Here is a 15,164-nt window from a genome sequence, read left to right on the forward strand (position 1 = left end):
AGCGCCTGTGCCAGCCGTGAGCCTTGGGCACTCTGCCATGCACAGTGGAATTCCTTGGACTTCCCCAGCGCAGGAGTGAACCTGATCAGTGGCAGTCGCGGGGCCGCGGCGCTTTCCCGGCGCAGCCGTCCCGGTTCTCTGCAGGGATCGTCCTGCTGGGACGCGCATCTCTCCTCAGCGCTCTAACGGCCCCAGCGTGGTGCAGTGCTGCTCGCCACGGACGTGCCCCTCCGTGTAACATCTAGCTGAAGGGTAGTACCTAGGGCGAGACGGGAGCTAGTGCCAGAGCCACGAGGCGGGCGCGCGGGCGGCAGCGCCGCGGCTGTTCAGCAGCTGCTGAGCCGCACGCGGCAGGAGCGACGCGTTCGACAGGCGCTTTCCACAGTGCAGCGCGGCCGCGCGGCTGCTGCTTATGAGAATCGGGAATTATCTGTGATTACTGTGTATCAGACTGCTCCTAAGTTGCCAGTAATGCATTTCTACTCAATAACAATAATAAAAAACCTTTCCAAGAGCACAGCTAATGTCGTGCCATCCCAGGCTTTAAAAGCTGAGTAACTCCTGTCCTCAGCGCAACACCAGCCTGGGCTGCTAAGAGCAGGCGAGCGGCAGGCTGGGGGCAGGGAGCAGGGCCGCGGTGCCGCCGCGCTGCCATGGAGCCGCCGGAGCCAGCGCCGAGGCCGCTGCCGGGCGGGAGGACCGGGTGCGGGAGGACCGGGTGCCGTGCCCGCTCCTCGCGCTCGGCGAGGCCCCGCGGCGGCGGTGTCCGGGCGGCCGCGCGAGAGCCGGGCTGCGGCCCTGGCGGGGCAGCGCGTCCCCCAGCCGCGCACCGGGGCCGCCCGCTCTGCTCCGCACCCCGCAGCTCCTCCGGCTGCTCCCGGCTCACGCCGGCGGGGCCGGAGGCCGGTCGGGGCCCTCGGCTTTCCCAGGGCTCCTCCGCATGCCCAGGGCCCCGATGCCAGAACAGGAACGCGCAGCGAGCTGGGCTCCGCTGCGGCCTTTCTGCCGGGAGGGCCTGCAAGGCCTCATTTCAACCAATCTGGTTCTCTTCCTTGAGGAGCTGATTGAAACCAAGGAGAAGACACGGGACAGAGACCACCATCTGGATCTCATTCTTCTCCTTTACACAAGGCTATTAAAACCAGCAATATCCCTTTAAATCGGATGGATTTGTATCAGGGTAAGAACCAGCACGAGCAATGAGAACTAGTCGCTTTGGGTATAAATTCAGGAAAGTCATTTGAAAGCTCTCTGGGAGCATAATTAGAAACACAAAGCCGTCTGATGTCTTCCGTCTTTTTTAACCCAGAACTACTTTTAAGAGCTGCTGTCTACTCCAGAAGTGGTTAGCAAAACAAAAGCCATTTGAGACGGCTTCACAAATGATATGTCCCAGCAAGTTTATCTGTAAACTGCACTGGACTTTTGCTTGCTGGGCTTTTCCTTTTTTTTTTTTTTTTTAATTTCCTGTATATGATTGCAGTGCAAAAGGCCCATTTAATCCACAGGAGAAAAGAAACAGACTGACTCTGTGAGCAGAGTGCAGAGCATAAACAGATGCCAAAGGAATGAGATAGAAATAGCTCTCCAATCTCTCTCGGGGTAATTCCACTCAAAGCAGAAGATATTTCTGCTTTTTTCCGCCAATGCTAACTGAAGCTTTCCTAGGGAGCTGTGTCTGCAAAGCTCAGCGTCCCTTTAAGTGTTGGCCATACTTAAGAGTATATGAAAGCTCCTGACAAGAGCTTGTTCCGACCACGTAATCTAGGAGCTAAGAATGAAACACACAAAGGAAACCTAGCTCATCCAGGGCAGTATTTACAGTAGCTCCTGCGCCTTGACGGAAGATATTTTCCTCTGGGAAGAGCCCTAGGGAAGGAGGCCGGAGGCGGCGCCCCGGCTGTGGCGCTGCGTCGCACCGCGGAGCCCCGGGCGCAGCAGCGAACACGGAGCGCGGCTCCGATCAGCGCTGGCCCTCGCTCCACAGCCGCGCTGTCCTTCCCTTTCTGCTGCTGGGCGATGCCCGCGCGCCTGGCCTACTTCCAGCACTCTCTCCAAGGGCAGTAGATATCTTCTGTGCTTCTTGTCCTAGAAAAGCTGGTTCTCAGGTTTCAGAGAAAACCTCTAATTTAAAGGGTTTTGTTTTTTCTTTCTTCAGTCATTAACTCTGAGGCTTCCCAGACTGCTGGAGGAGGCAGATTTGCCTGTGGGACACCTGGTACAAGCCCTGGCCTCGGCCCGCGGGCGGCAGAGACGTGATCCCTGTGTCACACCAGCGCAGCAGGCGCGGGGCAAGGGGAGAAGGAGGAGGAGGCCGTCTGGAACCGCCAACACCGCTCACCTCACCATGCAGAGCTGGAGCAAGCTGCTTGTCCCTGGCCTGTGCCACAAGAAGACACCAAGAGGCCTTTCCTGCAGCTCTTAGTTTCTTTTGACATGTTGCATCTTCTCAGTATGATACTGTATCCTCTTCAAAGAGCCTCCAAGACACTCATGTGAGCGTCATGTGAGCTCCAAGAGCCTCTGTGAGCACGACCAGGGTCCTCCTCCCCCAGCAGAGCCGTCCCACCAGCACTTCCACAAGAAGAAGTCTTTGGGACAACGCGGTTTCCACGTGGTTTCCGAAGGCTGCCCTTTATGAAGGAAGAGATGCAAATGCTCAGTGGCAGCTCTGCCCATCTCTTCTCCTCACCCAGAAGAAAAGGATTGATTTGGTTTTGTGGGCATGTTACTAGGAAGCGAAGGGCATTTACTGCATTTGGAGCTTTTGCCGTGCTTCAGCCCAGCTTCCTCTGCAAAGCACAGCAATTCAGACTTCTTGCTCTTCTGCATACCGGAGAGGACTGAGCATTCGCATACAGCAATATCATTCCTTAGCAATAACCAAGATAAAAGTCTCTCCCTCTAAAATCTGGGCAATAGAGACGTCCGGCTGCTGCATGGCGAGCACGGCCACGGCAGAGCTGCGCGTCCTGCCCAGCTAGGAAAGGCTGATGGTGGGTCAGCAAGGACGCGTGGGTCAGCAAGGACGCGTGGGTCAGCAAGGACGTGTGGGTCAGCAAGAACGCGTGGGTCAGCAAGGACGCGTGCGTGACGGGGGGCACCTAGCGAGCGTGCCCTCGGCAGGGCAGATGCTGAGCAAGGGCTTGGAGGAGCAGTTTAACGTTTGTAAGTGCTTGCTCCCGCGATGCAGAGCAGCGTCTCCCTGAGCAAACCCCACCTGACGCGAGATGCACCACGACGGCCACTCTCCTTCCTGAGAAGCGCGTGGGCAGATGAAGCACAAGTGTGATGCAGTGGTTGCCGCTCCGGAACATCTCCCTTTCTCCAAACCTACTACAGACTTTCATTATTTCCCCTTTCTAATAAGATATAACAATTATTCCAAAAATAATCTCCAAAAGCTCCAGGAAGCCAGAACCTGGAAGGATCCAACTCCTCCTTCCCAGGCAGCTCCCACCAGCTGCAGAGAGCTCATCCAAAGCAGTTCTCGGAGGCAAAAGTGCTCGTTCCCAGGATTTGCCCCTTGCTGGGGGGACCGGAGGCTATGGCCTTCCTCGCCCTGTCAGGATGAAGAGGGCCCCGCGTGTGGCAGGAGGCCCCGCAGCGGCCGGGCTCGGCCCCGAGCCCCAGCACCAAGAGCCGGGCCCATAAATACCAGCTCCTGTAAACAGCAGTGTCACGGCAGGGTTTTATGTGCCTCAGCGCTACCCTATATATGGTGCTACTCTCTCGCAAACAAACGCACGTTTCAGGAGCAGTTCCTCGGTTCTCCGCTCATCTTCTCGCTTTTTATATAATACTGAGCACTACACTGCATGGGATGATTCAGAGTCCTGTCTTGTGTAAAAGCTGTCAAAAAAGATCTACCACCACAATTTTAAAATGGTGTATCCTTTTTTGGGGACAATGTTATTCTGAGAAGCTGAGGGTATCCAGGTTCAAAATAGAAATGATGTTAATTGGTATTACAGACCTAGATAGAAAATGTCATGATGACTGAGTCAATACTGAGGATACATGGAGAAATAAAGACAAGTAACGTGGTAAGCACGGTATAGCCGTATTAAAATAGTCATTAGAAACTCAGAGAAGACAATTAAACCTAAACACTCAAGAGAAAAATGAAAGTGTGAAAACCAGGAGGGAATATCCTAAGATTTCTATGCCTAGTCCCATCCCCGGAGCTGTGGCTGTGGTTTGTGATGAGTCCCAGGTGAATGTTTTCCAAAAAAATGCTCTAAAGTTTGAAGCAGTGAAACTGCAAAATCCCCCAATCACAAATGCCTGAGGAATGAAGTCTAGGAGATGTCGACAGAGGGAATATTAAGGCCCTTTCTCCCCAACCGCAGGGAAAGCAGGCAGCCTCAACCCTGCCCCTCCGCGAGGCCGCCGAGGCCGCAGCCGCCGCCATCACAGCGCGGTGCGTGAGCGGGGCCAGGGAAAGCCAGGCCGGGGCCGGCCACCCCGAGCACCGCGCGGGCTTCTCCCTTCCTGCCGTGCTCAGAAATCAGAGGGCTTTTGAAGCAGTAGACAGGTACAAGGCTTATGGCTGATGGTACTGTAAAACTGTTAACAGTGTTCAGTGCTGGAAGATACCAACCCTCACCGTTACGGTACAGCAGTGGAGACTGCAAAGCCCCTCCTGTTCTTTGCATGGCTGCGCCCAGAGCTGCCCCATGCTCCATGCGGGTGCAGAGACCCCTCTCCATCCTACGCCAACAGCGGAGACAGGCTCTCAGTTCAGGGGCACAGACCCATCTCCACCCTATGCTCAGAGACGTGCTGCTCTGCTCACCCCAGGGGCGGGACAGGCTCCATCCCTGCAGCGCGGGACAGGCTGCATCCCTGCAGTGAGGAACACACTCCATCCCTGCAGTGAGGAACAGGCTCCATCCCTGCAGTGCGGGACAGGCTGCATCCCTGCAGTGCGGGACAGGCTGGCACACTTGTTCTGGATACAAAGATCCATCTTCTCTCTATGCTGGTGTCTCCATGCAGGCGCACAGACCCCTCTCCATCCCCATGCCAGGAGCTCTGTGCATGGCTCAGAGCACAAGCACCCTATGGCGAGGGACGTGCCGCCGTCCCCACGTGGGCGCACGGGCCCCGCCGCGCCGCTGCTCGCGGTGCAGGTGAAGGGGAGGCCACGGGGACGCGAGGCTCCAGCCAGGCGCTGCGCGCGGCCGGGAGAGGCGGCTCTGGCAGCTCGTGCTGCCGCCGCGCTGGGCCTTGCCGGGGAACCCGGCCCCGCGCTGCCCGCGGGCTGCGACGCCAGGGCCCCGCTCTGAAAGCCTTGGCGGCCACCGCGGGGCACGCCGGCGCTCTCCGCCCCAGCGCCCTCTCCACCCCATCCATCTTGGGCCATCAAGAGCTATAAATACCCTCGTTAGTCCATACAAATAAGGCATAGGCTGGGAATATTTATGTATTGCAGCCGCTCGCACAGTCCTGTGTCTTGACAACAGCAAAAATGCTCATTCCTTCGTGGCAGGGATGGAAGAAACTGCAGCGTGAGCCTGATTTCTTCTGTCTGGGGGCTGCTGTGCTTTCACTGGCACCAAGACGGCAGCGCCGGAGGCGACCGGCGCTTTAAGGGAATGTCCTCTATAAGAAGGTTCCCTGGGCTTCTCGTGCTGCGCTTTTTGGCTCTTAAAGACTCTCCCGGGAATCATTTTAATATTCCCATCAAATTGAAATGCGAATTATGTAATCATAATTAGAGCAGCGTACTCTTGGTAATGCGACTGCTTAGCTCCTGCCTTGCACCTAGGAGAAATTTTAAGAACTGAGCAAGCAGTTGTCCTCTATTAAAGTATAAAACAAAACAACAGTTAATTGCTTGAAGCTTCTTAGAGCAGTGCCTGCAATAGCTCTGCTTCCCTGGAGCCACTTCCATGAAGCAACTGTGACCTTATTTGAAGACTTGTCACCTGGACATTTCTCTGCTAACGGTGGGTATCATTAATATGGTAAAGGGAGTTAAAAGCCATTTAAAAATCACAAGATTATTCTTTCTGCAAAAGCAGGACCTAGAAAATTCTACGTGGTGCCTGAGGAACGATCTCCACCTGGGCAGATCACAAACACGTTTAAAAAACCCAAACGAACACTGAAAAGCAGCATGTTCCCACACTCGGAGTGGTGGAAGGAGGCAGCAGTGGACGGAGGCACCTTGGCAGCGTGGCTGCCCCACGACGCCGCTGCCGCCGGGCGCGACGCTGGCACGCGGGGACGCGCGGCGGAGCTGAACTGGCCTCGGCTCCCAGCGCCCGCGCTGCGACGGGGCCACCAAGCCACGACCGTGGGCAGCCTCCCAGCTTGGGCAGCAGGACGTGAATTAGGACTGCACTAATTACAGAGAGGAATGCGCTGTTAATATTGTTAATTGCAAGCAGCTTTGTATGGTCTCTGGCCACCTGGCTGGGCTACGGTGAGCCGTGCCGGTGTCACCGTGTGGCGTGGTGGCCGGCGCATCCCTGTGGAAAGGCGGGTTCCTCGAAACCCCCCCGCAACGTGGCCTCGCTGACATGCACGGCGTTAGAGCAGCACGGGAAGGAGCAGCTCGGCAAGGAGCCACTGCTGCTGCGGAGCAGATAAGACAAAAAAAAAGTTTCATCTCGACTTGACCTAAATGGAGTGGAAAATTACCATGACTACATTTATCTGAAATCATAAAGTGTGTGCTGATGAGCCTCTGATAAGAGGATGGTGTAAATTGATCCGAAGATAAAGAAAGGGCAAGGAAAATGAGATGAGATTAAGAAAAGCAGCAGACACCGAAAAGGAGAGAGGGGGGATCACAGTGCGTGCCTCGGAAGCTGCGTTAAAAATAGCCGCAGCGACGGGAATCGCTCTGCGTTTCGGGCTGCGCGAGCACGACGCGGTGCCTGCGGCAGCAGGGGACACCGGCACCGCTCCCATCTCTGCTGGTCGGAACAGCCTTGTCACATCCTGGATACCAGGAAAGAAGGCTGAAACCAAGTGTCTCTTACAGAGGGTTTTGCGGAGCCCTGATGCATGTCCTGTGACCTCCACCGTGCGTGTCCCACCTCGCCCTGGTGGCCTCCAGGCCGCGTGTCCCATCACGGTCTGGAGGCCTCCACTTCTGTGGGAGGAAGGATGTGATGGCCGCAGCCGGCTGCTTTGGAGGTTGCCTCCCTCAGGGGACATGGCTGGAAACGCCACTGTCCTGCTAACTCCCGGCGCGGCGGAGACGCCGCGCGCCCTGCCAGCCTCCCTTGGGCTGTTATTCTCCTGCCTCCCAGCGGCACCGTCGCAGCCTCCCGCTCAGCCACGCGCCTCTCAGAGCGGCGCCCGCGCTCCAGGGGTGCACAGCCCCGCAGCGGTGCCGGCCCTCCCTCCAGGCCCCGCGGCCCCGCGCTCGGCGCGGCGCGGCAGGAGGGCAGCGCGGCCCGCGCGGCACGTGGCCAGGAGCTGCCTCTGCGGCCGGCGGGACGCAGGGCAGGGGCCGCGGCGCCGGCCCCCCTCGCTCCCAAGCCATCCCCGCCGCCGGGCTCGCTCCCTGCCCGCCGCCGGGCTCGCTCCCTGCCCGCTGCTCCCTGCCGAGACCGTTCCACGCTGCAGCGCCCACGGCAGCGCGGCCGGAGCCCCGGCCCACGGGACCCCGAGGCGCGCGGGCCGCCGCGGTGCCGCTGCCGGGGCCACGCTGCCGCCTCCCGCACCACCACCGCGCCGCGGGCAGGAGCTCCCCCCAGCAATCTGCCTACGGAAGGAAGACCGGCGCCCAGCCCTGGATCATTTAGCAGGACCTGGAATCGGACCGCCCTGTCTGGAGACGTAGGAGACACCTAAACCGAGGCCAGGGCCTCCCGCAGAGCCGCTCGAAGGCTGCCCGTCAGCGCTGGCTTCGGCACCAGCCCCAGCAGCGCCGAGGCCAGGGGCGAGCTCCCGCCTGCGCCTCCGGCAGGCGGCGTCTGGGCGCGCGGTGCTCAGGGGCTCTCTCTGCTTCGCACGACACCGCCTCGAGATTTACAGGACTTAGCTGGTCAGAACCAAACGTTATCCTGCCTATGCAGAAGCCTTCAGAGAAATGGCTATAGATTGCTCGAACTTGCCAAGAAAGTTCTTACAAGTCATAAATTTGAGAGTGCTTCTTTCAAAATAAACGTAGTCTTACGGACACTGTCTGAAGTTTGTGTTGCCTCTGCACAAAGTACTTCAGTACTTCGACTGCAACCTAAAGGCCTTCAGAAAAGTTGAACAAACTCCAAGGTGCTGGCAGCCCTCTTGCTCAGGACAAGATTAATGTCCGCTTTGTTTGCTGCAGCCTTTGAACTGCTGTTTTCCTCCTCCTTCCAGTAAATAAATCTGCCTATTAGTTAAACAAACTGGCTCTGATAGAAGCCAAACATAAGAAATACATTAACAATAATGCCCCGTTCTTAAAATAGAGTGGCAATAGTGAAAAAAGCCCTTGGGTTCTGCCTTAGGACTGCACTTTGCCCATGCAAGCACTTTTGGGTAGAGCTTCTCCCATAAGGAAATAGGGGCTGTAGCAAAAAAAAAAAAATCTAAATATTTTAATGCTTTGGGTAAATATTTATGGCCCTAATGCACTGCCATAACGCCTGGCCATAATGCAACAACAAATCCTCCTTTCCCGCTGCTCCTGCACAGTTGTGGTCCGGCCACGGAAGGAGAGGCCGCCGGGGCCTGGCGGAGCAGCCGGGACGGGTCCTTGTCACAGGAGGGGACCCTGGGCCCCATCGCACCCCGACACTCAACACCTGGCCGGGGAAGGGAAGGGAAGGGAAGGGAAGGGAAGGGAAGGGAAGGGAAGGGAAGGGAAGGGAAGGGAAGGGAAGGGAAGGGAAGGGAAGGGAAGGGAAGGGAAGGGAAGGGAAGGGAAGGGAAGGGAAGGGAAGCTGCCTTGTTTGGAAGCGCCAGGAGGGCCCTGCGCTGCCGCCCGCCCCACATTCCTTGCTAATTTTAAACAGCTCTCGGAGCTCGGGGAGCGGGGCCGGAGAAGCATGGCTTTGATTTATTAGCCTTGCCCTTCTGAGGACTTTTGTTCAGATGCCTCCGGACTGAAGTAAAACCAGAAGGGGATTTGCAGCCCGGATCCGTGGAGACGACGCACTGCATCCTCGGCATGTGCCCCGCTGCTCCGTGGATCCCGGTGGGAAGCGGGATCATGGCGGGGTTGCCGGCACGGCCCCGCGCCGGGGCCACCCGCGGAGGAGGCACCACGGAGGGGCCGGCACCTCAGGCCCCGCTCCAAGAGGCCTGCGGCACCCAAGGCGAGCTCAGGGGAGCCAGGGGCGCGGAGCAGCGGGTCGCTCCGACGGCTCCGGAAGCTCCGGGGCCGGCACGTGGTGCTGGGCAGCACCGAGGCCGGCACCAACGCGGCTCCGGGAAGCGCCCGGCGTTGCTGCAGCGTGCAAACCCGAGCCTGGCAGAGCAGGATGGCACTCCCAGAGCACAGCGCACAACCAGAACGCTGAGCCGAGACAGGAACATCACACTTTTCGCTCTCAGCCGTTTTCTCCTGCTTTCTTCTGTTCTGGATGTTTATGAGCATGGATTCTACTTTTGTAACCCAAATAATACACTGCTCCTTGCAATGGAGATGAAAACTCCAGGATATTTCCTGTCCTGCATTTGCTATGAACATAGAGGGAAAAGGCAGCCAGTGTTTGCTGCTCGGCCTCCTGCAGCGACCTGCGCTGGCCGTCACCGGGAACGCGCCTGAGGCCGCCCGGCACCCAACTGCAATGGACACCCGGGCTCAGCGCTGCAGACGGAGCAAGAGCCAACAAACAAGCGAGCTGGAGCTAGGAAATGTCCCTCATTGCCCTGAGAGCACCACGGCAGATTAGCTGCCCCAAGAACAACTAGCCGACATAAAAGAAGGGCTTGTGCTGAGCGGCCGTACCGGCCAGGACGGGGGCTGGAAGAGCTCCCATGCCCACGGCTCCCGCGGCAGGCGGGTCCCAGCGCTCCCGGCAGCGGGAGGACGGGCAGGGACACCAGCGGCGCCGGCAGCACCCGCGGCCTCGCGCTCACAGCAGCCACTCGCTCCTCTCCTGGCTGCAAAACGAGGTCTTCGTTTCCACGGCTGGCGCCGCGCCGTGTGCGCACAGACACACCGCCTGAGCTGCCTTTGCCGTCGTGCTTCCTGGTGCCTCTTCCATGGCCGTTTGGGAACTCTCCCGGGACCCGGCTCTGCCCAGCAGGACGTTACTGCTGCTTATATCCAGTGGAGCTGGTGTTTTTTGCAGTTCATCCAGGCGCCTTTCCCAAGCCATGTAACAGCCTCCTGCACTGCGTTATTGGGGACTACAAATTGAATGTGGAAGTTAAGAATACAAACTAACAGAAAAGGAAACTCTGAATGAGGACTTGTCTCCTCGCAGCCCATGTTCCCCGCAGGCACAGGCAGGTGCTTCGAAAGAGCCTGCAGCCTGGAAGGACCTGGGACTTCCATGGCCAGCAGGTTCCCTCGGGAACCTCTTTGCTTACATAGTTTTTCTAGGATACTCTTCCTCCTCCTCCTACCGACACTGATTCTGGTTCCATCCAGCATCCTCAAGTACGCATTTCCCTTGATCTTAACCAAAAAGGAGCAAGTTCCACCAATACACGAGTCCTTCTCACCAGAAACAGGCTGTTTCGTATGCATGAGAAGTCACTTTCCACACATCGCATCCTTTCCGATCCTTTTGAAAAGCACCGAGTGATCAAGTGAGCACGACGGCCAGTTACTGCGTGTGCAGCTCACGGCTCCGGCAGCGCCCGCTCCTCGGGGTCTCCCTTGGCCCACGGTTAACACGCGGCTCGAGTGCAATCTGGACTCCCTGGGACTCTCTATGTGGGAAACCAGCCCCTGTGGCCATGCAACGAGTAACTTGATTTAATTCTTAATCTCTTTCTCTCTGGGCCTCACCCAGGTTTTTGTAATTTCTCTACCACATTTTAACACTTCTCTTAAGCAATTTCAGTTATCTTAAAAACTCAAAGCAAGAAGAAAGTCCACAGAAAGTGTGGCAGGATAATCCCTTTTCCTAAGGACTCCTGCCTGCCCTGGCAGAAACACACCCTCTTACCCCTTAAGTGTGTGTTTACTAGAACTTGGAGGAACACGGAATGGCTTGCAAACAGCAGCTATTCCACAAAGCACAGCACCATATGTCTCTTTACATAATTTGCTTTTATCTCATGCTCTCAATCTTTCAAACAGTAAAAAAAGAGCAGCTGTATCCAGATAACAGCAGGAGAAGAGGCAAAGGGATTTATGGAGACAAGAGGGTTAGCCGGATATTCTCTGTGTCAGGCCATTAAATTGCTCCTGCAGATCTCAGCAGCATTAGCGTTTGATACTAAAACCTGAAATTTCTAATCCTGCCCCATTTGCTACAACCGCCTTAACGCTTTGATCCACCTGGTTTGCTCTCGTCCTCCCACTGCTGCCTGATTAAAAATACGTCAAAATAATCAATCAGCCAGGGAATGAGGAGGAAAAGGGCCCTGGTGAGAAGTCATTTCGGAAGGCGAGATTACATCTCAGAAAATTTCACATGTTTTGGAGAAATCGAGCGCCAGTTTCCATCCTGCCGCTGGCACGGGCCGATGCCCCCGCGTCACGAGCGCAGGGCGGCGGTGGGGACCCGCGGCGGCCGCCTGCCCGCGGTGCCCCGCCGCACGGCCTGTAAATGCCCCTGGCGCCAGCACCACATCTGTGCTCGTGGCCCAGGATTTCTGTTTTGCACCCCCTCTTTAACGGCGGCTCCTCCGAGCAGCCTCCCCGGCCACGCAGCCGTCCCCGCAGCCCGTGAGCACGCGGTGATTTGCGCCGCTGCTGCGTCCAGTCGCCCCCTGGACACGCTCCAGCGCTGGCTCCCGCGGCAGGCACGGCCCGAGCACCCGCGCGATGCGGCGCGAGGCCGCCCGGCGCTGCCAGGGACCACCAGCGCCGGCTCCCCCGCGCCGCGGAGCCCACACGGACCGGGGCAGCTTGCGGCGCGGACGCCAGCGCGCGCGCAGCCCGTCTCCAACCACCTGCCTCGCACGTGGAGGCCTTTAGCATTTGGTGCCCCTTTTTGTGCTTCCAGTTTCAGTTTAGGGTACGCAAATGTAGCTTTTATTCTTACAAAAACTAAGGAAACAACAGAAGCAAAGGATTAGACTGCTCAGGACACGCGCACGGGGACCCCCTGCTCCGCAGCCGCCTCTCCAGCTCCCTCTCCAAAAGCACCGCCGGCCACGGGGGCTCCGCAGCCCCTGCCCACAGCAAACCCTGCTCCGCTCAGTGTCCCTCCCTCTGCCTGGATCCCTAAGGACAAAGTTCCACCCGAACTGCAAATTTAAAATGAATAGATAACAAATCCATGATGGGTACAGTGAGATTTTTTTTCCCCAAGTAAAATCATGCAGGAAAGACTATGGAAAAAATTAAATGGACAGGCTAAAGCTGGCTGAAGAAAGATCACTCAGGTTTTCACTAGCTCTGCAAACAAATCCGGAATTTCCTCTCATGTCACAGCGAAATTGGAGTCTTTCCTGCTGTGGGATCACGCGCTGGCCACTTGCGCTACGGCCAGAGTGAGCTTAGAAATTCGAACGAAAGGCAGAATCTGAGTATTGCTTGGGATTTTGCAAAAAACATCAAGTTTCGTCTTAAGGTAGCGTTGAAAGAGCTGTGTTTCTCCAGTAAACACTCAGAGTGAACATGGTTCCACCCAAGCCAGTTCCAACCCTGAGTGTTATAAGGGAGAAAAAAAAAAAACAAAAACTAAAAATCCCTGGAATAGCATGATCTTGGCAGCGGCACATCTTCCTCTGTAATTTGATGTAAAATAAAACCATATGATAATATTTTTCAGAAGAATAGCTCAGTTATGAACACAAGGCTCTTCTGAGGGCGTGCACGCTATTTTTGGCATTTGGTGACCGAACCTTAACATAGACGAGTCGTTTTGACAAAGATTATGGTGTAGCCGTACTGTTTTTATTGCCTTCAGGATGGTTTACTTTAAGAGAATATGAGTTTGGAAGCAACGGGTTATACAAATAACTCTGAAAATTTTATTGTCTATGTTGTGGTCAACAGAAAAATCCTGTTGAAGCCCCTGGGCTCCCAGCACCATCCCAACGGATACAATGTGCCGTGTCCTGCAGCCACGCGACTTTGCCTTGAATTCCCACACGTCGTTTGCGCCAGCTATGAATCACTTGGGACTTTTTTTTTTTTCAGAATCTTCTAAGAAATGGTTCCGCTTTTGCCCTGTTCCCCCAAATCACAGCCTGCATGAGGGTATTTTTTTCCGAGGACCTTTTGTCACAGTTATGCAATACTCAGGTAAGCTCGCCACCTCGTTGCTTGCATGGATCCCATGATATCCTTCTGCAGCCAGATTTTACTAACTGGAATCATCGGTACCCGGTTAAGTTGTCACCCTTTGCAACTCCTTCTGCAGCACTTGAAATGCAGCGCGCCAGCAAGCGGCCCTGCCAGCAACCCCCGGCACACACGGGGTTCCTGCGGGGCGTCCTGCTCCCCGCTCACACCACACGTGAGCGTGAGCACACCGGTGCCAGGCGGACTGAGCGAAAGCAGCTTCCGGGGATGTGCAAGGCAGGCCGGAACCCCCGAGCCAGGGTAGCTCGAAAAGGGTCACGTTCCAGCCGGAAGGTAATAGAGAAGAGCTTGGAAAGGCGACCTGGATGCACTCAGGTTCAGCTGCAGCAAAGCTACTGGCCTCGGGAGCTCTTGTGCTTCCAAAGGGGCAGTCCTGCACTCCAGGTGTACCCTGCCACTCTTGCACCTTCCTCTTCCAGCCCGCGCGGCCACAGAGCAGGTATTCTGCAGACACGTCTCTGGTTGGCTCACCCACGGCCTCCACAGTCAGACCCAGGGCTGCGGGCAGAGAGCGAAACCCTTCCGTGCAGCCCACGGGTGTCTTCTCCCGAACCGCGGCCACCTTCCCGCTGCCTCTACGAGCTGCTGTGGAACTCGAGGAGGAGGTTTCAGGGTGGATCCCGTGCAGCCCCGCTCGGCCAGCGGGGACGGACGGTGCTTGCGGGATATCCGCGCTTGGTCTCCGGAAGCAGCGGACAGCAGCCGGCAGCCCCCGAGCGGGAACGCGGCACAAGCCGAGGGGACGCGCGGCCACGTCCGCGTGCAGCCCCCAGCTCCCTCACAGCAAACCCCTGGTGACCGCGGTCCCTCAGAGCGTGTTCAGGTAGCGAACAGGTAACACGGAACTCCCCGCGCGCTCGCGGCCTGCTGGGACGCGGCGCTTGAAGAAGAGGCCACTTGCATCAGTTAACTCCTGAGCTGCTTTCCTGCTGAAATTACCTCTGTGAGACCGTAATTCAGCGTTGTTTGCAACACACTGTGATGATCACTTTAAAATGAGAGCCTTGGAAAAAAGACAGGCTTGTTGCTCCAGTACTGTTAAAAATACACAATAAATTTGCAGTTGCAAGACTTGGCAGAGGAGAGGCACAACGGGGAGGTTGGGTGACCTATAGTGCTGCTCGTTTAATTTAGGCAACTCAACAGCTAAAAATTAGGTCGACTTCCAGCGCAACCTCAGCCTGAAAAGCCCCAGCAACTGTTTTAACGCTTGCCCCCCATGTAGCACTTCCAAACAGTGATGATTTGTTTAAAGACAATAACTGACTTGGGACTTTCTAGAAAGAGCTACATATTTGAACAGACATTTCTCAGGAATGATGTCTTGATGTGTACGGAAAGATTTGTTTTGAAATCTGTAAAATTTATATAACACTATGTAATACAGTTGCATAACACTATAAACAGCAGCTCCAATGGGGTATTCACATCAATTTTTCATAAAGCCCTGAAATAACAACAGCAAACTAAAATTAAAAAAAAAACGTTTTTGTTAAGATGCATCTGCCCTTTCCCCGATCACGAAGCAGTTTGAAATTCTGCGATAGTCCTGAGCTGCGCTCTCACGTCTGACCTTCTCCCATCTTCCACTCTCCTCGTCTTCCCAACAACACCTTCGCAACCCGCCACCAGAGCCGGAAGCTAAAGCGGCGCAGGGGCCTATGTCAACATCGCAGCGCGGCCCACGCTGGTAGAGCTGGGAATTCGGGTAATAAGATCTCGCAGCAGAGTCGTCGCTGCTGCCGCCAGCACGGGGGGGAGCCCCGTTGACAGGAACACCCTT

Source organism: Tinamus guttatus, unplaced genomic scaffold (genome assembly GCF_059628265.1).
Source record: "Tinamus guttatus ecotype Peru unplaced genomic scaffold, ASM5962826v1 Tinamus_guttatus_pri_ptg000079l, whole genome shotgun sequence".
Lineage (NCBI taxonomy): Eukaryota > Metazoa > Chordata > Aves > Tinamiformes > Tinamidae > Tinamus > Tinamus guttatus.